The following is a 25,415-nucleotide window of genomic DNA, read 5'->3' as shown; positions in this document are numbered from 1 at the left end:
ATGGTATTTGTTAGGAATTACATTGAATATGTAGATTTCTCCAGATAGTGTAAATATTTTAATGATATTTATTCTTCCAATCCATGATCGTGGAAAGTTTTTTCCATTTCTTTGTGTCTTCTTCAATTTCTTTCAAATGTTCTGTAGTTATTAGAGTACAGATCCTTTACATCTTTGCTAGGTTTGCTCCTAGCAATCTTAAAATTTTCAGTGCAATTGTAAGTGGAAATGAATCCTTAGTTTCTTTTTTTTCTTTCCTGTCTTGTTCCTATGTATAAAAATGCTACTGGTTTATGTGCATTTATTTTATATCCTGCCATTTCTCTGAATTGCTGTCTGAGTTCTAGCAATTTTGGGGTGGAGTCTTTTGGTTTTCCACATAAAGTATCATGTCATCTGCAAAGAGTGAGAGTTTGACCTCTTTGCCAGCTTGAATGTCTTTTATTTCTTTTTATTGTATTATTACTGAGATTAGGACTTTTAGTACTGTGTTGATCAACAATGGTGGATATGCCTGTTGTGATCCTGACCTTATGAGAAAATCTCTTGTTTTTCCTCATTGAGAATAATATTCACTGTGGGCTTTTTGTAGATGGGTTTCATGATATTGAGATATGTTCTCTCTTTACCTGCACTCTGGAGAATTTTAATCAAGACAGGATGCAGTATTTTGTCAAATACCTTTTCTGAATTGATTGAGAGACTCATTTGGTTCTTGTCCTTTCTTTTATTAATATGGTGTACCACATTGATTGATTTGCAAATGTTGAACCAACCTTACAGCAGGAATAAATCCTACTTGGTCATGGTGAATATCCTTTTAATGTACTGTTGAATCCTAGTGGGTAGTATCTTGGTGAGGATTTTGGCATCCATGTCCATCAGGGATACTGATCTGTAATTCTCCTTTTTGGTGGGGTCTTTGTTTTTGGAATCAAGGTAATTCTGGCCTCATAGAGAGAGTTTGGAAGCTTTCTTTACATTTCTAGTTTCCTGAAACAGCTTCAGAAGAATAGGTATTACTTCCTTAAATGTTTGGTAGAATTTCCCTGGGAAGCAATCTCTCATTTGTTGAGAGATTTTTGGTTACTGGTTCAGTTTCCTTGGTGGTTATGGGTCTGTTAAGGTTTTCTATTTCTTTCTGTTTCAGTTCTGGTAGTTTATACTTTTCTAGGATTGCATCCATTTCTTCCAGATTGCCTAATTTGTTGGCATTTATTTTCTCATAATATATTCTTATAATTACATTTCTTTGGTGTTGGTCTTGATGTTTCCTCTTTCATTCATGATTTTATTAATTTAGGTCCTGTCTCTTTTCTTGTTGAGAAGTCCAGGGGAAGTTGTCAGTGTTATTAATTCCTTCAAAGAACCACCTGCTAGTTTCATTGATCTGTTCTACTGTTCTTCTGGTTTCTATTTCATTGATTTATGCTCTAATGTTTATTATTTATCTTCTCCTTCTTGGTTTAGCCCTTATTTTCTGTGTTTTTTTTTCCCCCAGCTCCTTTACATGTAAGGTTAGCTTGTGTATTTGAGATTTTTCTAATTTTCTGAGAAAGGCTTGTATTACAATGTACTTCCCCCATAGGACTGCCTCTGTTGTATCCCAAAGGTTTGAATAGTTGTGTTTTCATTTTCATTCATTTCTATGAATTATTTTTAGTACTTCTTTAATTTTCTGTTGACCCATTTATTCTTTAGTAGGATTCTCTTTAACCTCCAAGTATTTGTGTTCCTTCCAAGTTTTCTTTTGTGATTGTGTTCAAGTTTCAAAGCATTGTGGTTTGAAAATGTGAAGGCAGTAATCCCAATATTTTGGTACTGGTTGAAACCTGATTCATGACTCTGATATGATCCATTCTGGAGAATGTTCCATGTGCACTCAAGAAGAATGCGTATTCTCTTCCATTGACTTGGAATGTTCTGTTTATATCTATGAAGTCCATCTACCCCAGTGTGTCATTCCAAACACTTGTTTCCTGGTTGATCTTCTGCTTCAATGATCTGTCCATTGTTGTGAGTGGGGTGATAAAGTCCTCTACTATTATGGTATTATTATCAATGTGTTTCTTTAATTTGGTTATTAATTGGTTTATATAATTGGCTGATCTCAATTTAGGAGCATAAATCCCATGTGAGTGCACACTCCTGCAGTGTGCACTCACACATAATTCTTAGATCTTCTTGCTGGACAAACCCTTTAAGTATGATATAGTGTTCCTCTTCATCCCTTACTATGGTCTTTGGTATAAATCTAATTTGTCTATTATGAGGATTAGTACCCCCAGCTTTCTTTTGTGGTCCATTAGTATGATGAATGATTCTCTACATCCTCACTTTAAATCTGGACTTTTCTTTAGTTCTAAAATGAGTCTCTTGTACATAACTTATGGATGGGCCTTGCTTTTTATCCAATGTGATAACCTTTGTTCTTTGATTAGATCATATAACTCATTGACATCCTAGTAACTATTGAAAGATATGAGTTTAGTATCATTGTATTATGGTAAAATCCCTGTTTCTGGAGATTGTCACTGTTTCACTGGTCTTTGTTACTTTTGGGCTCTCCATTCACTTACAGGATCCTCCTAAATATTTTTTGTAGGGTGGTTTGGTGGTCACATATTCTTTGAGTTTCTTTCTGTCCTGGAAGCTTTTTATCTCTCCTTCCATTCTGATTGACAGCCTTACTGGATAAAGTATTCTTGGCTTCATGTTTCTCTCATTTAGTACCTGAAATAGATCATTCTAGCTCTTTCTGGCCTGCCAGTTCTCTGTGGATAGGTGTGTTTCCAGTCTAATGTTCTTACCCATGTAGGTTAAGAACCTCTCGTCTCCCACTGCCTTCAGGATTTTCTCTCTGTTTCTGAAATTTGCAAGAATCACTATTATATGTTGGGGTGTATCTATTTTTATTAGTTTGGGGAGGGGTCCTCTCTACCTCTTGGACTTGAATACCTGTTTCCTTCCCCAGATTAGGGAAGTTCTGAGCTATGATTTGCACAAATATACCTCCTCTCTCTTTCTTTCTCTCTCTCTCTCCTTGGGGACCACAGTAATTCTAATACTGTTTCATTTTATGGCATTGCTGATTACTCAAAGCCTCCCCTCATGGTCTGTTAATTGTTTTTCTCTTTTCTTCAGCTCCCTTTCTTTCCATAAACTGTGTTCTATTTCACTGACTCTGTCTTCTTCATTTACCATAGCTGTCAGAGCATCCAATTTAGACTGCATCTCAGATAGAGTATTTTTTTTTATTTCAGCCTGATTAGATTTAATTTCTACACCAAGAGATTTGCTAGTACTTTTATGCTTTTTTCAAGCCCAGCTAGTTGCCTTTATATCTGTGGGAGACGGTATTACCTCCGGTTCTTTTGTTGTGAATTCCCACTAGTTATTTTACAGGTACAGAGAAGAATGGATGGGGGAGAGACTGTGATCTCCCAGGGTGGACAAAACAGGGTGATCCACTTGGTCCTGAATGTCTTTTGATCTGTGTGTTAGAAGACGCTAAATCCCAAAATTGTAAAAAACAAAACAAAAACAAAAAACAAAAAAAACAAAAAACAAAAAACAAAGCAAAAACAAAAAACAGAACTTAAATATGTACAAAAGTAAAACTGAATACAGTGAAAGGAAGCTGGAAATTAAAAAAATACACACACACACACACACACACACACACACACACACACCTGCAAAATGTAGAAGTAAAAAAACAAAAGTTTAAAAAAGACTTAAAATCAAAGAAGCTAGTTGAACAGGGAAAAAGGGAGAAAAAAGATATGGAAAAATTTAAATGAAAAGACAAAAGAATCATGAGGGAAATCAAGTTCTATATACTATTTTCACGTAGCACTGCAGTTTTGCAGTCCTATTTGGTCCATTAACTTGCTGTTGTCCTGTTCTTCCAGCTGGTGTTCCAGGGGAGGAGCCTGATATGCTGATTCTCAGGTATTTTTGCTTGGGTACAGTTGCACCACCCTTTGCCAAGGAGTGGGGCCAGGCTCAATATAAGTCGGTTGCTCTGCATGGCTTTTGCTCCCTGATGTCTTTCCACACCTCTTTAAAGGGTGAAAATTAAAATGGCCAGCTTGATCTCTAACCCTGGAACTGAAAGATCACAGTGTGTACCAAACTCTGCAGACTCCTGCAGTGTGCACTCACACACATCCTCCCTGAGAGAGGCTTAGGGGGTCACCCTGTTCCTGCAATTTGCTGGGCCCCCCACAAGGACAGCAGTCACCTGATCAGGCCTCAGTTTACAGTGGATGCTGAAGTGAGTTGAGAGCCTCTTTCAGGGCTCATTGAGCCTGACAGGATTCCCTGCTCCAATGCTTGGGAACTCTGCAGGATCAGACACCACTGTTCTTCCTGTGATTCTGGGGTTCTTGAGACCACACGGTCCCACCTGGGATACTATCTCTTTACCACTGAGCACCTTTCAGGCAGGGCCATCTCTCACTGAGGCAGGTTTCTAAAGGTTTGGATTTTGCTCCCAGAGCTGTATCATTTTCTGGTAGCAGGCTGACTTAGGCTCCCTCCCCCCACCATTTGTCTTCCCATATCTCCACTCAGTTCACTTCTCCACACTCCTGCTTTGCAAAAAGGGTCGCTTTTCTAGTTGTAGAATTTTAGCCATTCTTTTCTTACATCTCAGGTGGACTTCTTAAGCATTCAGGATGATATGATAATTCTCTAGCTAAATTTAGGGCACCAGATGAAATGAAGTCCCCCATTCTTCCTCCCTCTTGCCTCCCTCTCATCTGTTATGTGAGTATTTTTGTATAATACTGTCTATATCTTATCATGTTCTGTTAATAACTAAAACAACTCGCAATATAGGATGATGCAATCTGATTTAGATGAAAATATACAGATATGCTGAGTGATAGCTTTCAAATTTTTGAAAATAATATGTGGTGAATATAATCAAATGAATCCATAAAATTTAATATTTTCATTAAACCAGATATACAGAGCTCTGGCATAGACCGATTATTCCCAACACTTTCCCACCCTCCACTCTGTGTGTTTAGGGAGAATGCCACCTTGTCTCAATTATTCTGTCCTAGAGCCCAGTGCTTGACTGAGCTGCTCAGTAAATACCTCTCAAAATACTGCACTTGGGAGAGGCCTCTTTTTTTTTGTAGATTTCCTAGAGGACACCCCCCCCCAAGAAAAAACATTGAACTTTACAGAATCATTTTATTTATTTATTTATTATTTCTTTTCAGAATTCATTGTTTATGCACCACACCCAGTGCTCCATGTAATACGTGCCCTCCATAATACCCACCACCTGGCTCCGCCAACCTCCCACCACCACCCCTTCAAAACCCTCAGATTGTTTTTCAGAGTCCATAGTCTCTCATGGTTCATCTCCCCTTCCAATTTCCCTCAAATCCCTTCTCCTCTCCATCAACCCATGTCCTCCATGTTATTTGTTATGCTCCACAGAATCGTTTTTGATCTGCCTTGTTTTCCTTGAAGATGTTCTTCGTTGAATGTGGCTTCTTTTGTTGAGGGATCTGGGAGCCCCACAGCACTCCTGCAATGTCTCCTGTGCACCAGAGGGCTCGTGACAAGGACCTTTCTCCACCTCAACAGAAGATGCAAGTTCATCTCCTTAAGGGCTTGCTTTACAATTTTAGTGAAATGTTTTAAGGATTATTTATTCTTCCATTTCTTTGGGACCTATTGACAGTTCCCTACAAGTAACAATCTAAGGTACTACACGGACTCACAGATGTCCCTTCTTACACATGCAGATACATGAAATTATAAATGACTGAATGAAGTTAGACTCTCACCTCATATGACAGAAAGTGAACTCTAAAAGGATCAAAAAGTTAAATTGAAGAGCTAAACTATAAATCTCACAGAAGAAAGCCAGAAGAAGAAATCTTCCTGACCTTAGGTTTGGCATCTGTTTCTTAAGGATGACACCAAAATCAACAAGTGGAAAACAGTTACAAGGATAAATTGGTCACCAACATGTCTGCCTTTCCACTTGGTTCCCCATGTGCTCCAGGCACCAGGCAGGAACTGTACAAGTCATTGCTTCCCACAATCCACTCAGTGGCACTGGTTACATTCTCCAATTCAGAGATGGGGTCCAGTGGTTCAGAGCCCTGCCTCGGGTCACCCAGCTATAAGGAGGCTAAGAAGGGGCTAGAACTGCTATCCCGCTGCCACTGGACTCTGTACTCCATCCACATGGCTCCTCGCTAGAACTCAGAGGTGTGCAACTGCTCCATGTCCAAACCCAACTGCTCCACGTCCAAATCCCCAAACCTCACTGAACTCTGGGGGCAGTGGTGCACCTTACAACAGGGACTTGGCCAGGGTCTGTTGTCTGATGATGGCAGGCCTTGGGTTCTCCCTACCAGCCAACCTTTATCTGGGCAGAAGGAGGTTTCTCCCTGGGTACCAATAACAAAGGTTCATGTAACCCAAGAGTTGAGAAGTCCCTTCTGCAGCATCTGGATGCAGCCTTCATATCAGGTGGGGCCCACAGGGGTGGCAAGTATGAATTCAACTCCTTCCTCTGTTTCAGTGTGGGAAAAGGAAGGGGCAGTTTCTTAAAGCCTCAGTTTCCTCATTAGTCAAACAGGGACAGCACTTCAGCCCTCCTCATGGAATTATTACAGGGATTGAGTGACATGATCCATGTTCCCAAAAGACACTCAGTAATCCTTAGGTGTACCTGCTTAAGGTAGCCCACTGTGAGCCCACTACTGTCATGGGCTCTGGGTCTCTGCCATACTCTTTCCTCTCAGTCTGGCAATCCTTGCTTCCTCTGACTCCATTGTCCTTCCAGAAAGCCTTCATCACTGCCAGTATGGGTGACCTGTCCTTCAGCTGGGTTCCCACAACACTGGTTTTCACCCATCAGACCCACACCAGCCCTGGAACTCGACATCACTCAGAGCTTGTGTCTGTGGCCCCTGGATAATCCTCAGTGTTGAGACCAGTACTCCATAGGTCCCTGAAATTTTGGCTGTTCTTCAGACACGATGTTGGGATGCATGGGGACCAGTACTCTTTCCCTCCAAAGCAGGCAAAGTGAGCTGCCCTCAGCTCCATCATGCCTGTTGTCCCTCTCCTCCCACTATGTAATCACTGGTACTGAGCATCTTAGGGCTCCTTGGCTGTCAGGATCCCAGTGCCTTTTGGTGGTTGGTGTCAAAAGTATTTTCTGAAGGTGAACATGGTTTTTGTTGGAAACATTGATAGGATGAAGCTTGGCCACTTGATATAAACCCACACAGAACCTGTGCCCTTGACCAATATGGCAGTGCCCCAGCCCATAACAGTCCTTCTGCTAGTGTTTGGAGCTCTCCTCTCTCACCTCATCCCCGTTCAGTGGTGTTTCTCTCTCTTGCAGGGAGAGCCCAAAATGTCCTCTCTCTGATGATCTATTTTCTCTGCCTGGGGAGTTTCATCTTGTGGCAGAGTGGACAGGGATGGCTGAGCATGACCTCTCTTACAGCTTCAGATCAAGTGGACTCCCCCTCAGCTGACTTTTGAGATGAGAGAGGTCTCTCCCTTCTATTCACTTGTGTCTTGAGCAGAAAACATAGCCCCCTCTCTCACAAAAACTGAACTTGGGGAATATCAAGCTTGGGGATGGCAGGAGTGGGGGGAGGGGTCACTTCTGGAGGAGCCTGAGGGGTGTGGAGGGGCTATGCTCAGTGCCAAAACCCCTTGCTGAGGCTCTGTCCATCCTGCAGCATCCATGAGCACCCAGTGTGCTTTGTAAAGCTCTCTCTTGCTCATGGAGGTTCAAGTGGTTCTTGCTGTTGCCATTAAATGTACATTTGGATGAACACATTCAGGTCATGTCTGTAATGCCCTGACCTGTGCTACCATTAGAGGTTCCTTCTTGAGAAGAAAGGGCCCAACCAGGATGGACATGGAGCAAGCAGACAGGTGTGGCCCAGCCAACACCCCTCTGCTGTCCTGGAAAGAGGGCCTGGTTGCTCTAGTTAGAAGCTGAGTTATGGAGCAGGAAGGCCTGGAGTGGCTGGGGTGTGTCTTGGGATGGGGCTTGGATGAGTTTATTCCAGGACATGGTGCAAGGATGCTTGTGAGGAGAGGACCCATGAGGTCGGTATAGGCAGGCTCTTCCCTGCTCCATGGGTCACTCCCAGGTACCCTGATGGTCTCCCTGCTTGTTTGTACTCCTCATCATTTCAGGGCTCATCTGTCGTCTCTGAGGCCCCTCCTTTCCTGAACAAGGCTCCTTTTAAATAAAGAGAGCAGAGATAGAGGATCCTGCAGCCAATACTCCCAACAATGTAAGTAAAGTGTGTTCCAGAAATTGTGCTTATAGGAATCAGTCCTAAAGAAAAAGAGATTTATGGCAAAGATGTACTCTTCATTTTATGAGACTCAAATAATTTAAAATGTCCAATTGTTTAATAGGTGGTGCTGCTGAGTAAATGATGTGTGATCACTGAAAATGTCCAAGGGGACAGGAGCAGCAGTGCATGTCTTCTGTGGGTACCTCAGGCAGAACAAGAACCTAGCTGTGGAACCTTCCCTTCCCCACCCTACTTCACACACACACACACACACACACACACAGCACTTAGAGGGAAAGTACTAGAAGAGGGATACCATGTGTTATGGGCAATCATTTCTTGGTAAAAGGAATGTATTTTCTTTTCTTCATATTTATATCATTAGTGTACTAAATAAACATAATATGGCTAAAACCTTAACTATTTACTTTATTACCTGGTATCTTTTTTAATAAATGGGAAGATGTAATATGCAATCTTAATGTTTTTATAATATGCATGTTAGCATAATTTAGAGTTGAACTCACCTGGGAGTTGGAGAACCCATTTTCAAGATGGCTTCTTCACTCAACTATTTGTCTGGCATATCTACTGTAAATCCTGATAAGGGGAAACATGGTCATAGTATAGAAGAATATGTAGAATGGAAGATTTTGATTTTAAACATATTTGGAAAATAAGATCTGCTATAAGAAGACAGGCTTGATTGTGGCCTGGTATTTTGCTTACATTGTATCATATGGGTGAAGGCTACTGAAGCAGAAGAATGATAGGGAATATCATTAATAAAGAGATGGAAAAAATAAAAAGTAGAAATTATAGAACAGAAGTACAATAACATACAAAACATTCTCTAGGAGGGCTCAACTCAGTTTTGGTTGTTAGAAGCAAGTATCAGTGAACTTGAGGACAGTTGACTGAGATTCTCCAATCTGAGGAACAGAAAGAAAAACTGAATCCAGAGTAAAGAACTGGGATTTAGAGATCTGTGGGGCACCATAGAAAGTAGCTTAGAAGTTATACACATACATATATTTGTATGTATAATGTGTATATGTGTTTTATATATGTATATAAAATATGTTCAGATTTACCCTTTCAGTTTTCCTCCCAATCTGTCTACAAATACGGTTTTTATGATCTTACATAATGGCAACTTTGTCCTTAGAGTGTCTTAGGCTACAATCCTTGGAATCATGTTTGACTTCTCTATTATAATTACAACCTATAATATTCTTTAGGTAGTCCTGTTAGCTCTAACTTCAGAATGTATCTGGAGTCTGACTGCTTCTGTCTTATAGTGTACATTTGTGGAATGAGCCACTATCAGAGCTGGTCTGAATTAGTGAACTTGCTCCTTATCTGGCCTCCTAGCTTCTATCCGTGTGTTTTCCAACAAGAGCAGTTAGAGCTGTTCTAACACCTGTCCACTATTCAAAACTCACACTCACCACTTCACTCAGAAGAGAAAGCCATGTGCTGGTAGTGTCTTACAGGGCCCTATAGGATTTATGACCTACACATAATTGCTTATCATCCAAACCACTCTCCATCTTACTCCACTTCAGTCCCAGGAGTTGTTTAACAACCTCAGGCAGCAGCCACCTGAGTTCTTTGCACTGGCTGTTCTCTCTGTGTTTTGCTTTCCCCAGATGTACACATGGATGCTCCCATGTCCTCCTTTAAGTATGTGGTCAAAAGTTACCTTCACAATGAAACCTATTCTAACATCCCATTTAAAAAGAAAACTCTGGCATTCCCACTATCTCTTATCCTGCTTGATTTTTTTCCATAGCCTTATTGTAAATTACCATCTTGTTTTGGTTTATGTATCTGCATTTTCTGTGAGAATGTAAATACTTTGAGGGAGACAATGGTCAATTTCATTCAACAATGCTTTGGAGAATGTGGACTACATGTATAGCTTGGTGTCCTTTTTCTTTCTTTTTTTTAAGATTTTATTTATTTTATTTGACAGACAGAGATTACAAGTAGGCAGAGAGGCAGGCAGAGAGAGAGGGGAGGAAGCAGGCTCCCTGCTGAGCAAAGAGCCCGATGTGGGGATCAATCCCAGGACTCTGAGATCATGACCTGAGCCGAAGACAGAGGCTTTAACCCACTGAGCAACCCAGGTGCCCCGCTTCGTGTCCTTTAAAAAAAAAAAAAAAAAAAACATGAACTTTTCTTAATATATTGAAATATGTGTTGAAAATATTATTTTTATTATTATATTCTATCACACTGATCATTAATTCATTTTATTTATTTGGGCAAAATGAAATGGTTATATTTTTTATATATTAACCCAACTCTATCATAGACATTTTATACCACAGAAATACTAGGTAAAGGTGTATTGGTATTTTTCAGGGAGCCTGATTTATATTTCTCAAGTGTCTATCTAAAAGTTGTACTGACTTACATTCCTCTTAACAGTGAGGGAGGTGGCCTTACACAGCTTTAAGAATAGAGATTCTAGAGTCCATGCACCTGGTTAGAACATCAACTCTGCTACTGGCAATGTGTGTCCAGACACATTAGCCTCAGTCTCCTCATTTATAAATCAGTAATGATGGAGTTTCTCTCATTAGACTCTTGTGAAGATTAATTGAAAGAATCAACCTTACATAGCACCGGCATAGAGAAAGTCCTCAAGAGATGTCAGGTGTTATTTAAATTTGTATTGTTACTTTTATTTCAAAATTATGCATTTTCATAAGACCTGACTGAGTTTGATGTATTTATTCCAAACCTGATATGTGGATAAAAGTATGCCTTGTTAGGTTTTACTTACTGAGGATAACTTTTTAATGCTCTTTGGCCTATTTGTCCTCCTCCTTTTAAAAAATAATTTTCCTAAATTCTTTCCTCTTCTTTCCCTTCAGGTTTCCTTCACTTACTGATTTATAAATACTTTTTCTATGTTAAGGATATTAGGGCTTTGTCATAGGGCTAAAATAATCACAATGGAACTTTATGTGAATTAGGAAAAAAGGACTTCTAAGGGACAAACCCATGCCTAGTTAGCATATATTGTTTCTTGGATGGATGGAGCACAGGGTGGATGTCAGCCCTAACTGACCCTTTGGCCAGTTGGCCTTGAACACTTAAAGTCTGCACAACTCTATATAGTGATTTTGTGGGTCATAGGATTGGAAATTGAGTTTACAAGCTTATAGTTGGATTTACGTTTTATTGCGGTGCTTCCTAAAATACAAAGGTTTTAAAAATGTTTACATATTTTTGTATATTGTTATTTTGCTTTCTGAATTTTTCTATTACTAGCTTGATATTTATGGTGTAAGTCAGGGTTTTCAGGGAAGAGAAGAGGACAGGGACAGACAGAGACAGAGACATAGAAAGAGAGATATTTATTAAAAGGAATGGCTCATGTGTTTTTCAGAGCATGCAAATCCAAACTCTACTGTTGGACTGGAAGACTAGAGTCCCAGGAGAACTGATGGTACAGATGAAATCAAAGACCATGTACTGGAGAGTTCTTTCTTGGTGGGGAAGGTGAGTGTTTTTGGTCTATTCAGGCCTTCAGCTGATTGGAGAAGGCCCACCTATCTTATGGAGGAAAATATGTTTTATTTAGAGTTCATCTCATTCAATGTTAATTTCATCCAAAAACACTCTCCTAAATTGACACATAAAATAAGTCATCATATTTAAGCAACATTTCCCTACCTCCATGCAAATATTCACTTGTTTTAGCTGTCATAAGCTTCTCCATTATTCTTGGGGCAACATAGTGTATTTGTACCTAAATAATAACTACATATCAAAAACAAGTGACATTGATGCACAAAGTTTATTTCTATACTTTTTCTTTATCGTTTATAATCTGTGTGCTTTAAATGGAGAAACAAACTTAGAAAGATTTTGTGATTCCTTTTATGTGAAATACAACTATCTGAAGCCAAGATAAAAGGTGATACTTTATACTATACCAGATACAGAATTGGCAGTGAAATGTCTTATAAATGCAATTGTGCTTATATACCTAATATGGAATTGATGTCATGTGAATAGTTGTAAATATGATTATCATTCATCAGAACATTCAAGATATTTGTAATTAGCATGAAGACTTTAGCAGAAGATCCTGAATTAACTTAAAATGATTTGGGGAGGTAAGTGGATAACAATTATAAATAATGTGCAAAGTAGCCCAGACACCAGGAGATTTCATTATTCATGACTATATGAATCTGAAGAAAACAAATATTTTGGCACATGCCAATGTGATGTCCCAAAGTATTGTGCTTGATCAAAGTTACATAAAATAATATGCAACATTGGCAGATTTTCAGTATATTTTAAAATATAACTTGTTGGGATGCCTCGGTGACTCAGTTGGTTAAGTGTCTGCCTTTGGCTCAGGTCATGTTCGCAGGGTCCTGGGATGGAGCCCTGTTGGGCTCCCTGCTCAGTGGGGAGCCTGCTTCTCCCTCTTCCTGCTGCTTCCCCCTAATTGTACTCTCTCTCTAATAAATAAATAAAATCTTTAAAACAAATGTGACTTGTTAATTTTATTATCTAAAGGAAAGGCACATTTTTTGGTGTATTAACTGCATACATATACATATTATCCTGCTTAAGCTATTAAAATAATTGTACCTGGTTCATAGAATCTGACATCTTTAAAATCTTTCTTCCTTTGTCACTTGAGTAAATGAACATGATTTAATAGTACAAATTTCCACTTATAGATAGTTTATTCCCTAAGCTCCATTCTAGTAATTGTCCATCAATGTCCCATCTTTAAGGGATTATTAATTTGATGGGAGAGAGGATATATATACTTATATCTAAAGTCCAAAGAAGACTCAAATCTGAAGTCCTCTAACTTCTTAAAGTGATGCTTTTCTGGAATTATTTTCTAGGAGGAGCAGAAAGAGCTTATCAAATCCTCTATAGAATTTTATATATATATATTTTTTTTTTCAGAAGTTTTGTTCAGGTATAGTAGATTTGAAATACAGGTTGAGGGATTGGCAGCACCAGCAGTGAGCATCTAACTCCGGGTAGTAAACAGCCTTTGATAGACATTTAATGAATGTGTGTCTGAACATACAAATCAACCAGAGACTAATTCATTCATTATTTTTTACATTGAAATTGTTGGAGGAAATAATACTCACTTGTCAGTTAAAATCAATTTTGTCATTTTTATATTTGTTTCCTAAGTAGCATTTGTAGGTATACAAAATCAACCTCATTTGTTTCTGATTATAAATTTAACATTTACAATCTTTAAATGCCTTTGTAAATGATAAAGTGTTCTCTGAAATCAGAACCCTATTTAAGTTAATTTATTCCTCTTCTTTTAGCATCCATTTTTAAAAGAGCTTTATTGACATATAATTTATATACCATAAAGGTCACTCATTTCCAGTATACAATTCAATGGTTTTTAGTACATTTACAAAATTGTGCAACTGTCGCCAATATCTAATTCCAGAGCATCTTTACTTCAATAGCAAGTTAAACATTTTTTCCTGAATTTCCATTTGATTATTTTGACTTTCCACTCACCTAATCTCTAGAGCACACTACTGAAACCCAGTTATGCTTTATGCTTTCATGTGAAAATTTTCATAGCCACAGAGCAAAAGTATACCAATAAAGAATACCCATTATGGTCTGAATTATGTATGCTAGCTGGTGTTAGTGTCATCTAAGAAAACTTGTGAAGAGATTCTGAATTGTGATTATTTCCATCTTTTCCACAGCAATGTTTAACATCAGATGTATAAGTCCATTCTAAAGAGGGGTAACACCTATTCCTAAAAAGTTTTGCAATTAAATCTTTTAATATACTTCACTAGATAACTTCAAGAGGAACAAAAGAGTCTGAATCCCTGTTATTCACAAAAACCTGATTGAGACTGGTGTTATTTGAGGAGATTTAAACAGATAGAATAGCCATGAATTCTTCTAGATTTTAAAATTCTGTCACAGTGCCATGTGCCATCATTAGAATATTTCAGATCTGGAACATGTAACTTTAGCTCCACATAATAGGCCTTACCAAACTATTATTTCATGTTATAGTCTTCAATTTTATAAAGGGCCAATATAATAAAAGTTCATACAAAGGACAGTTCTGCATCATTTGTGAAATTACTCATGAAGAATTCTGTTAGTATCTTTATCAAAACGTTTATACAATATCTTCCTCTTAGTGAGTGAAGTAAGTGCTGTAGTAAGTGCTGAACTTATCAATACTCATGTATACTGTGAAAGCTATGCCTCTCCCCAACTATTGCCTAGTTTTATGCTGAGGTCCTTGTTGAAAGATCTTGAAAACATTTATTTCATTGAAGCCATTCTAAAATCTTGTCATAAGTAGTTTATACACTGTAAATCTACAAATGAGTTGGATCATTGGCCTTTTAATCCCAAACCCAACTGATCAATAGAGATGACAAGATCTGTAATAAAATGTGGGATCGAGGGCACTATATAAACCTTAGGTTAATTAATTTATTTTCTTTTATACTGATTGCTTTATTAACTAAATTGAGAATGGGAACTTTCAGTGTTACATAGACATGGTCTGAATGAGTGAGCATGTGAACAAGCAAATGAATACAGAAGATAAGGTAGTTTCACTACTACTACTACCAGAAGTCCCTGAAGTTCCTGGATTGTCTAGGTTTCAAAGCAAGCATTATGGAGAAGGCTGTGTAACTCCATAAATTTGTTTAAAAATCATTATGTTTCACACTTAAAATGGGTGAGTTTTGGTAGGTAGGTACATTTTATCCTAATAAATAGCTCTAAAAAATAAAAACAGGAAGATTTTAAGCAGCCTTTACATGGGAGACAAGCAAACTCTATTGTTGGACTTGGATCTAATCATTCCCATATTGTATTTCACATTTTGTCTTTAAAATTAAAATTACATTCAGATAAATTTAGGTGATCACTTTCATGTGCCTGGCAGTTGACAGGCCCTTTCATGTCCACCTCCTTTCTTTATATAGACTCAGGACACAATCTGAAACTTGAGATAATGGAGCTGCAGAATTATGCCTTGTGTCAGAATTTGTGTTGTATGGACTCTGCACTTCACAACACCTCCAGCATTTTTTCTTATATTTTTCTCTGGGATCTATGTGGCCACTGTGCTGGGTAACCTCATCATTGTGGCCACTGTAATTTCTGACTCCCACTTGCACTCCTCTCCTATGTACTTCCTGCTGGGAAATCATTCTTTCTTAGATATATGGCTAGCCTCATTTGCCACCCCCAAGATGATCAGGGACTTTCTTAGTGATCGAAAGCTCATCTTCTTTGGAGGATGTATGGCTCAAATCTTCTTTCACTTTATTGGTGGGACTGAGATGGTACTTCTGGTTTCCATGGCCTATGACAGATATGTGGCTATATGCAAACCTTTGCATTACATGACCATGATGAGCCAGAATACTTGCATGGGGCTGGTGTTGGTTTCATGGGTCACTGGATTTGTGTACTCCATCAGTCAAGTAGCTTTTACTGTGAATTTACCTTACTGTGGCCCCAATGAGTTGGACAGCTTCTTTGTACCTTCCTCTCATGATCAAGCTTGCCTGCATAGACACCTATGTTTTAGATATACGTATGATATCAGACAGTGGGTTGCTGTCCATGAACTGTTTTGTGTTCCTCTTGGTGTCTTACACTGTTATCCTCATCACTGCCTAACAGCGTGCTGCTGGTGGGGTATACAAAGCACTCTCTACTTGCTTTGCACAATCATAGTAGTCACACTCTTCTTTGGGCTCTGCATTTTCATTTATATGTGGCCTTTCAGTCAGGTTTCTGTGGAAAAGCTCCTGTCTGTGTTTTAAACCATTTTTACTCCACTTTTGAACCCCCTTATCTACACAAAGAGGAATAAAAAGATGAAAACCACTATGAAGAAACTGGGTAACCAACACATGACATCACTGAATTCCACCTTTCCTTATATCTACATGTTCTTACTCATTTAGGGGATATCCTTTCTTTAAAAGGATTCTGCATAAAGATTTCATTCTGATGTTTTATTGATATAATTAATTGATAAATATTGATATACTTATTGTGTTATATTTCCGAGAAATAGTTGTAGATTACAACAAAAATCATGTATATAGTTTTATTCTATATAATTTTATACTTTAAATACAATTTTATCATATAACTTTATAGTATCACTACCTTATAAGACATATCACAGTATAATAATTTTAATTTTATCATATTTTATACAAATGTAATTTGTAATTATAATATAACTGCATTATAATTTAATATTAGTAGAATTATATAGTAATTTCTATGTAATATAACTTTATGTAAACAGATATAATCTACATACACACTCAACCCACACATTGACTTTGGAATGGACTTAGCAATTTTCTATCTTTGTTAAACCAGATTTCTCTCCCTAGCTTATTTTGTCTACAGTATTTATAGAAAATGAATTTTAATTTCCTAATCATAGTTCGGTACAGCAAAACTGTCAGTTTTTAACCTTTTAAGACATGAAACATTCAGTAGAAGCAAGCAAGTGTGAGAATAAAATGCTCTATCAGTCTTTCTCCTGGTTTTGAAAGTCAGAGAGAAGGAAAAAGACACTGCTTCAAAATCCTATTTATTTAAAAGTATAGATTTTCCTGGAAATGTTTACTATACTTAAACTTTTTATTGAAAAAAATGAATGTATGCCAGTGAAATTCAATTACAGAGGTTAATTTTCACACGGGGAAAATTGCTATTTCATGGCTCAATATTTCATGGTGTAAATTGAGAAATTGTGTAATGATTTAAAATGCATTGGAGTAGGAAAATAATAAAATGTAATGCATAAACTTTAAATAAACACTACATCAAATTATATCTTACAGTTCTGATTCCGTACCTTGGCAAGTCATCTATTAGGAAGTGTGTTTGAGTATAACAGAGTCAGATCTTATGCTGAGTTTTTAAATGTCCTTAGATCCTAAAAAGACTATTATAAGCAAGAGTTAACTTTTGTATTAACTAAACTAATGGTCAAAGTATTCAATTTTTTGTATGTTGATTCTGAAACATCAAACGAAAGGAAAGAATTGGGCAATGATTGGGTTACTTGAACAACCAAATGAAACTTCCAATAATTTTGGACAGTTTTTCAATAAGGAGAAGCATGCTCCTAGGTACTTCTGTTTTCTATTATGACTGTAATCTCATACATTTTCATGAACACTAGAAGAATACAGATTGAAAACTGCCTTGGGATAAATTTCTCAGGAGTTCTCTTAATTGCTACTGCAATAATACTGAGTTTCGATTTTATAGACTTTGGAGTTGTCAAATTTTATGACCAATTACACCCCTGTATGTGAACAATTAAAGAGTTTAAAAGCTCCACTTTATTTTCACTACGGCATTATTTACAATAGCCAGTATATGGAAGTAATCTGTGTCCAAGGGGAGATGGATAAAGAAGTGTGTGTGTGTGTGTGTGTGTGTGTGTGTGTGTGTGTACACCTTTGCTGTATCCCAAAGATTTTGCACAGATGTGGTTTCATTTTTATTTGTTTCCATGATTTTTTTAAATTCTTCTCTATTTTCCTGATTGACTCATTCATTCTTTAGTCGGGTGCTCTTTAGCCTGCATGTATTTGAGTTCTTTCAACTTTCCTAAATATATATAGTGATAGAGAGATGTAAAGATACATAGATATTATTCAAACAACAAAAAAGAATGAGATGTTACTCTTTAAACAAAATGACTGGACCTAGAGGGTATTATGGTAAGTAAAATAAGTCAGAGAAAGACAAATACCATATGATTTTATATGTGGAGTCTAAAAAAACAAAAGAAACTAAAAAGAAAAAGTTTTACAGATAGAGAGAACAAACTGGTGGTTGTCAGATGTGAGGAGGGTGCAGATGGGCAAAGTAGGTACTAAGAGACACAAACTTCAGTTATAAAATAAGTCTCAGCGATGTGATACACAGCATACGGAATATAGTCAAGAATATAGTAATGACTTTGTAAGCTGACAGTAACTAGACATCTTGAGGGGATAATTTCATAAAGTATAAAAATATTGAATCAATCTAATACATACTTAAATAGAATGCTGTATGTCAAAACTAAGTGTGGAGGGTGCCTGGGTGGTTCAGTTGGTTAAGCCATGCCTTCAGTTCAGGGCATGATCCCGGAATCCCAGGATCAAGTCCCACATTGGGCTCCCAGCTCTGTGGGGAGTCTGCTTCTCCCTCTGTCCTTCTCCCCTCTCATGCTCTCTCTCTCTCTCTCTCTCTCTCTCAACTAAATGAATAAAATTTTAAATAAAAGAGTGGATACCAACATAGCTTTTAGGATGATGATACTTTATTCTTATATTGTTGAAGAGAGCAAAAGCAGGGTTAAAATCTGAAAGTGAAAAATTTTATTTATAAACATGCTAGAATACATTGAAATAAAAAAGGAAGAAAATATATTGTGTCTTTAGAGGTTAAATTCTGTTATAAATGAACATCATGTCTATGGGAATCTATTTCATGTTTCCCTCTTAATGCCTTTATTTTAAAACTTTTCTGAGACATTTGAGTTTCCCTCTGAACAAAGGGGGAAAGAAGTGTTCGTTATCCCAACCGCAACCCCCGCCCTCCTGCCCAGTAAGGCCCAGCTGGGAGGGCATTTCTGTTGCCTCTGAAATCTTGAAATAAACATCAGAAGAAACAACATCAAATGTCAATGTTTCGCCAAGGCGGGCAGTGGGTCCTAGAAACCTGTCTGCCAGAGCATCACCCAGTCTGCACCGCAAGAACACGCAAGGGCTCCAGGCTGTGGTGGAGCCTGTGGTTAGCCAGGTGCGGGCGCAGCAGGGAGTCCGGGGCCAGGGCCGCGGGGGCTGCCGGGAGGGCCGCCAATAAAGCGCTCGCGAGGTGGTGCGGCGCTGGCGTGCCTTCCTTTGGGCCTCGGTGCTTGCGTGTCTCCTGCTCCGCCGGGCTGAGGCGGCTGGTGTTGTCCAGAAGGCCTCGGGGCAGGGTCGGCCATTGGTGGAGCACACACCGGGGCCAGGCCTGGCTGCCTGTGTGAGACCTCAGGTGTGCCTTACTAGCTCCCTGAAGGGCCGGGAGGCCTTCCTGACAAACGTGGGTGTGCTTGCCAGCGGAGGCTCCTGCAAGGCATGGCCTGCTTCCTGTTGCGGACTCCGAAGATGTCACCGGCCACTTGTGGGGGACGCTGGATCTCCATCAGGTACGTGAGCCGTCAGCAGGCCCGGGTGGAGGCGGCGCCGGGTCGTGTTGAAGATCCGGATCGAGTCTTCGTTCTGGCCGGGTCACCTTGTGGAAGATCATGCCCAGGTGTTGTCCTCCCGCGGTGCCCCTCTTTGTGTGATGTTCCTGCAAGGCTCCTTCTTGATGGGCCCCACATAATGGCCCATCTTGAGTGTTCTCCGGATAGGCTTCTGGTATGGCTCTCCTTCCTCGGGCCCTGTACTTGGGGCCTGTATTGTGGTGATGTGACAGCATATGCAAATAGGGAATGAGAAATTTGGATTCAGGAAATTTGTACCGACCTTGGGCAACCATCAGTCGGGGATGGGGCAGTGATTTCAGAGTTGTGTGGGTCAGTCAGCAGCTGTAGTCAGTCTGGTCCCAAAACTGACTGGGAAAAGACATTGTGGTTGTTTCAGGGAGGGGGTGATGAAGGCTGTTTTACAGGTCATCCTAATTAAAATGCCAAAATGGAGGGCTTCCAGAGAGTTCCTGAGAACAAGACTGAGAGAAGGGGCTAGTCTTTTAGTGTCTTCCATTTAATTGAGACTGCATTCTTTAGAGAGGAGAATCCCATCATAGCCATTTCAGATTCTGCAGTGCTTTGTAGTGGGTTAACATGGAATTAAAAAAAATAATAATAAAGAATAAGAGAAGTTAAAAGGAAATCTATCTGCCTTAGGATTTCTTTCCTTTTTTCTTATTGGTGTAATACTGATTTTTGATTTCATAGACTTTAGATGTAGCCACTTTTTATCAAAATATGCCTAATCCTGTTTATACACGTGATTCAATTAATGTCAAGCACCAGCTGTATTTCAGATTACATGAGCAGAGCTTGTAGTGGACATAGAGAATTTAAGAACAGACATTCTCTCTATAGTGGAATAAAAGTAAGGAAACGGTCACAAAATATGCTGTCAGATGATTGTTATGATCAATATAAAAATAATCTCTGAGAGCATAGGAGAGGGGAACTTAATTCAGTCCTCATGGTTAAGTAAGGCTTCCCTTATTCAGTTTTTCTCTGATTTCTGAGCATGGTGTATTTGTCCTATTATCACACACACACACACACACACACAGCATGTTTAGCACAGAACCAACCAGTCCTGTTGTAAATGCTGAAATAGATGCTAGATCCCATAAGTGTTTCTGACTTTTTAGAAGTACCCATGCCTCTTGTCTCATTCCCAGTCTCTGCTCAGGTCTCTGTCTTGCTCTGGTCAGATCCTTGAGGATGGATGTGGACTCTTGTGCTGGCGCTTTAGGAGTTTTGTTGTCTGGAGTGGATAAACATGCCTCCTTGATATGTTAATGAAACTTGAGTGAGTAATGTCACCAGTTTTCTGGGAACTATGAGCTTCTGTAGGTAATTTGTCATTGTCAGTGCATAGGCAGCCATAGATTTTAAATGGAGGAACTTTGAATTTTGAGAAAGTGTTTATGAAACTCATTTTCCTGTTTTGAAATAAGGTAATTAAAATACAGAATAAAGTGTTTTTCAAAGTGTGATTTGAAGACTGCCTATCTCAAAATCACTTGGGATACTTTTCAGAATGCAAAGAACGTGGATCCATCATTGCTTTTCTGAATTAGAATTCTGGGAATGAATCCCAGAAATGTGCTTTTTACACTAAGCTGCTTCAGGTAATCCTTATTCATAAACATGACTAAGAACCACTGGATTATTGTTGACATTATCTATCTGCAGGTGTAGTTGTTATTAAGGCTTGGTTAGAAGGATTTGCTTATGTGAGAAGTCTCTCTTAATGGACCAGGATGCATTCTCAGAAATACATCATGAGGATATAGTAAATCAAAAACTGTGAGCTCATAAAATATGTTGTTTATGGACAGAAGAGTTGGTTACTGAGAAGTTGCTTTGAAGTTGAAGGCCTCTAAAACATTTCTTCTTTACTATAGTCATTAAGGGATCAGCAGCTTCCTCTTTTATTTCTCTGTGAGATATCAATATTTTTCTTTAACATCAATATTGAAATAGGTTTTAAATCAAATTATTTTGTGTAAAGAAATGTTTAATGTAATTTCTAAATGCTAAATTCTCAAAGGGGAGCTCCCAAATTTAAGGATTTCCATTTGAAGTAAAATTCCATTCTTATACATGGGGAGATAATTTTTTTCATTTCTCTCTCTTCCTCTTTGATCTCAGACGCAGTTTGAAGAAGAGCTTAGGGAGACTTTCATAGAAAGAAATGTATATCCCATCATTGGGTTTTCTGGTATTTCCCCCTCCTGTTAGGAGGGCCCAGAGGATCTTGACTAAGGAAGTGACACTTGCAGTTTTATGGTTCTGCTTAAGAAATACATTCTCCCTAGTTCATTTCTTTAAATGAATTATGAGTTTCGTTTGTATTTAAAGCTGTTATTATCTAGTTCCACCATTAGCCTGTAAACCTCCTGAAGTCAAGATCAGTGTTTTACCTCAGAACTTGATATAGTACTAGGCAAATGGTAGGTGTTTATTAGGAATATTAGTTAAGCTCATTAAGTACATCAGCAGACTGGATAAGTTAACACATTATTTTTTAAAAAAACACCTTATGGCTGTTACTGATGATTTCTTCCTAAAATCAGATTTAATAAAAACCTAAATATGTGTTTTTAATAATTTTTGATCAATTCTTTATTATTTTGATTCTTATCTTTTAGGTATCATTAGACAAAGTCAGTATATGGTACAAATTACTCTGAAGGGTCTTAATTTATATTCCTGGTTCTCTGTAGGAGTAGACCAGTGCAGCATTTTCCCCTTGCTTTCTCTCCTGTGTTTTATGTAAAAATCATTCTCAGAAACCTTGTTGTGCTTACAGTGACCTTTGACCCTCCTTTACACTCCCCCATGTACTTTCTTTTAGCCAGTCTCTCATTTATTGATTTGTGTTTTTTACCTTAGCAGTTCCTAAGTTGATTCATGACCTGTTCTCTGGGCACAAAACCATATTCTTTCAGGGACATGTCATCCAAATATTTGTGCTACCTGTCCTGAGTGGACCAGAAAGGGTGCCGTTCATCACCCTGGCCCTGAACTTATATGTGTGGCCATATGTAAGCCCCTCCACTACCTAACATGAGCCTGCCGATGTGCATTTTACTTCTGTCTGGTGCTTGGGCTATTGGCCTCATTCATTTAATGGCCTTATTAGCTTTTGTTGCCCATTTGTCTTTTTGTGGTCCCAGTGAGATAGATAGCTTTTACTGTGACCTTCCTTGGTTTATCAAACTGACATACACAGATACCTACAGATGGAATTCATAGTTACTGCCATCAGTGAGTTAGTTTCCATGGGCATCTTTTCATTGCTTATCTCCTATATCTTCATCCTGGTCACTGTATGGAAGTGCCCCTCAGGTGGTTTGTCTAAGGCCTTTTTTACTCTTTCTGCTCATATCACTGTGCTGCTTTTGTTTTATGGACCATGCATCTTTGTTTGTTTGTGGCAATTTCTCACCATGTCAGTGGATAAGATTCTTTTCATTTTGGACCTTAAGATTACACCCATTCTGAAAACTTTTTTCCATACATCGAGGAAGAAGGACATGAAGGTGGCAATGAAGAGATGGAGTTTGAGGATAATTTTTAAAAAGTTCAGGAGAAAACAAGTGGTGCCTTCTGTATGCAATACTATATGCACAAGTATTAAAAGGTTATATACTGTCTTCAGATAATTTATTTTCTTTATTTAAGCAGCTCAAAAATCTTGGATAATTTATTCCATGTTAATGGCCAATGGTGTGATTATACATGTATTTATGTATGTATGTATGTATGTATTATGTATGTATATATGTATGTATTTTGTATTTTTTAAGATTTTAAAATTCTGAAAGTACACTTTTTGTGTGGCTTACATATTGACTAGTCTATAGAATCTTGGAAAGTTTTATGAATTTCAAGGTGTATTTGCAGAGCTACTGGTGTAGCTGATATTTTCTCTGTCACTGAGTTGAAAAATATTCTCATATAAAGAGAGTGATTGGTTCTTGTAAATTATTTTTGGCAAGCAAATCAGGCTTTTCTTATGTTAATTCATGATGCTGTTATTTTTTCCTTTATTTATGTTAATAGATATTCTCAATTATATGAATACAATTTTTTAAATTTATTTTTTATTTTCAGCATAACAGTATTCATTATATTTTGCACCACACCCAGTGCTCCATGCAATCCGTGCCCTCTCTAATACCCACCACCTGGTACCCCGACTTCCCACCCCCCGCCCCTTCAGAACACTCAGATTGTTTTTCAGAGTCCATAGTCTCTCATGGTTCACCTCCCCTTCCAATTTCCCCCAACTCCCTTCTCCTCTCTATCTCCCCCTGTCCTCCATGCTATTTGTTATGCTCCACAAATAAGTGAAACCTTATGATAATTGACTCTCTCTGCTTGACTTATTTCACTCAGCATAATCTCTTCCAGTCCCGTCCATGTTGCTAAAAAAAGTTGGGTATTCGTCCTTTCTGATGGAGGCATAATACTCCATAGTGTATATGGACCACATCTTCCTTATCCATTAGTCTGTTGAAGGACATCTTGGTTCTTTCCACAGTTAGGCGACCATGGCCATTGCTGCTATAAACATTGGGGTCCAGATGGCCCTTCTTTTCATGACATCTGTGTCTTTGGGGTAAATACCCAGTAGTGCAATGACGGGGTCATAGGGAAGTTCTATTTTTAATTTCTTGAGGAATCCCCACACTGTTCTCCAAAGTGGCTGCACCAACTGGCATTCCCACCAATAGTGTAAGAGGGTTCCCCTTTCACATCCCCTCCAACACGTGTTGTTTCCTGTCTTGCTAATTTTGACCATTCTAACTGGTGTAAGGTGATATCTCAACATGGTTTTAATTTGAATCTCCCTGAGGGCTAGTGATGATGAACATTTTTTCATGTGTTGGATAGCCATTTGTATGTCTTCATTGGAGAAGTGTCTGTTCATATCTTCTGCCCATTTTTTGATATGATTTTCTGTTTTGTGTGTGTTGAGTTTGAGAAGTTCTTTATAGATCCTGGATATCAACCTTTTGTCTGTACTGTCATTTGCAAATATCTTCTCCCATTCCTTGGGTTGCCTCTTTGTTTTGTTGACTGTTTCCTTTGCTGTGCAGAAGCTTTTGATTTGATGAAGTCCAAAAAGTTTATTTTCTCTTTTGTTTCCTTTTCCTTTGGAGACATATCTTGAAAGAAGTTGCTGTGGCTGATATCGAAGAGGATACTGCCTATGTTCTCCTCTAGGATTCTGATGGATTCCTGTCTCACGTTGAGGTCTTTTATCCATTTTGAGTTTATCTTTGTGTACGGTGTAAGAGAATGGTCGTGTTTCATTCTTCTACATATAGCTGCCCAGTTTTCTCAGCACCATTTATTGAACAGACTTTTTTCCACTATATATTTTTTTTCCTGTTTTGTTGAAGATTATTGCTCATAGAGTTGAGGGTCCATATCTGGGCTCTTTCCTCTGTTCCCCTGGTCTATGTGTCTGTTTTTATGCCAGTACCATGCTGTCTTTGTGATCACAGCTTTGTAGTAAAGCTTGAAATCAGGTAACGTGATGCCCCCCGTTTTATTTTTGTTTTTCAACATTTCCTTAGCAATTCGGGGTCTCTTCTGATTCCATACAAATTTTTGGATTATTTGCTCCAGCTCTTTGAAGAATACTGGTGGAATATTGATCGGAATAACATTAAAAGTATAGATTGCTCTAGGCAGTAGAGACATTTAAACAATGTTTATTCTTCCAATCCATGAGCATGGAATGGTCTTCGATCTTTTTGTGTCTTCTTCAATTTCTTTCATGAGTGTTCTGTAGTTCCTTGAAAACAGAT

General features: G+C 38.4%; 2 pseudogenes; both read left to right on the top strand.

The window, feature by feature from the left end:
* Positions 1-15,279: 15,279 nt before the first annotated feature.
* On the top strand, positions 15,280-16,297 carry LOC131999320 (olfactory receptor 4K14-like; annotated as a pseudogene).
* A 3,180-nt stretch (positions 16,298-19,477) lies between these two features.
* On the top strand, positions 19,478-23,258 carry LOC131999319 (olfactory receptor 4F6-like; annotated as a pseudogene).
* Positions 23,259-25,415: the final 2,157 nt, after the last annotated feature.

The sequence above is a fragment of the Mustela nigripes genome, chromosome 13 (genome assembly GCF_022355385.1).
Source record: "Mustela nigripes isolate SB6536 chromosome 13, MUSNIG.SB6536, whole genome shotgun sequence".
NCBI classification, from domain to species: Eukaryota; Metazoa; Chordata; class Mammalia; order Carnivora; family Mustelidae; genus Mustela; species Mustela nigripes.
The sequence above is the reverse complement of the archived record's forward strand: the minus strand, read 5'-3'. Positions and strand labels throughout refer to the sequence as shown.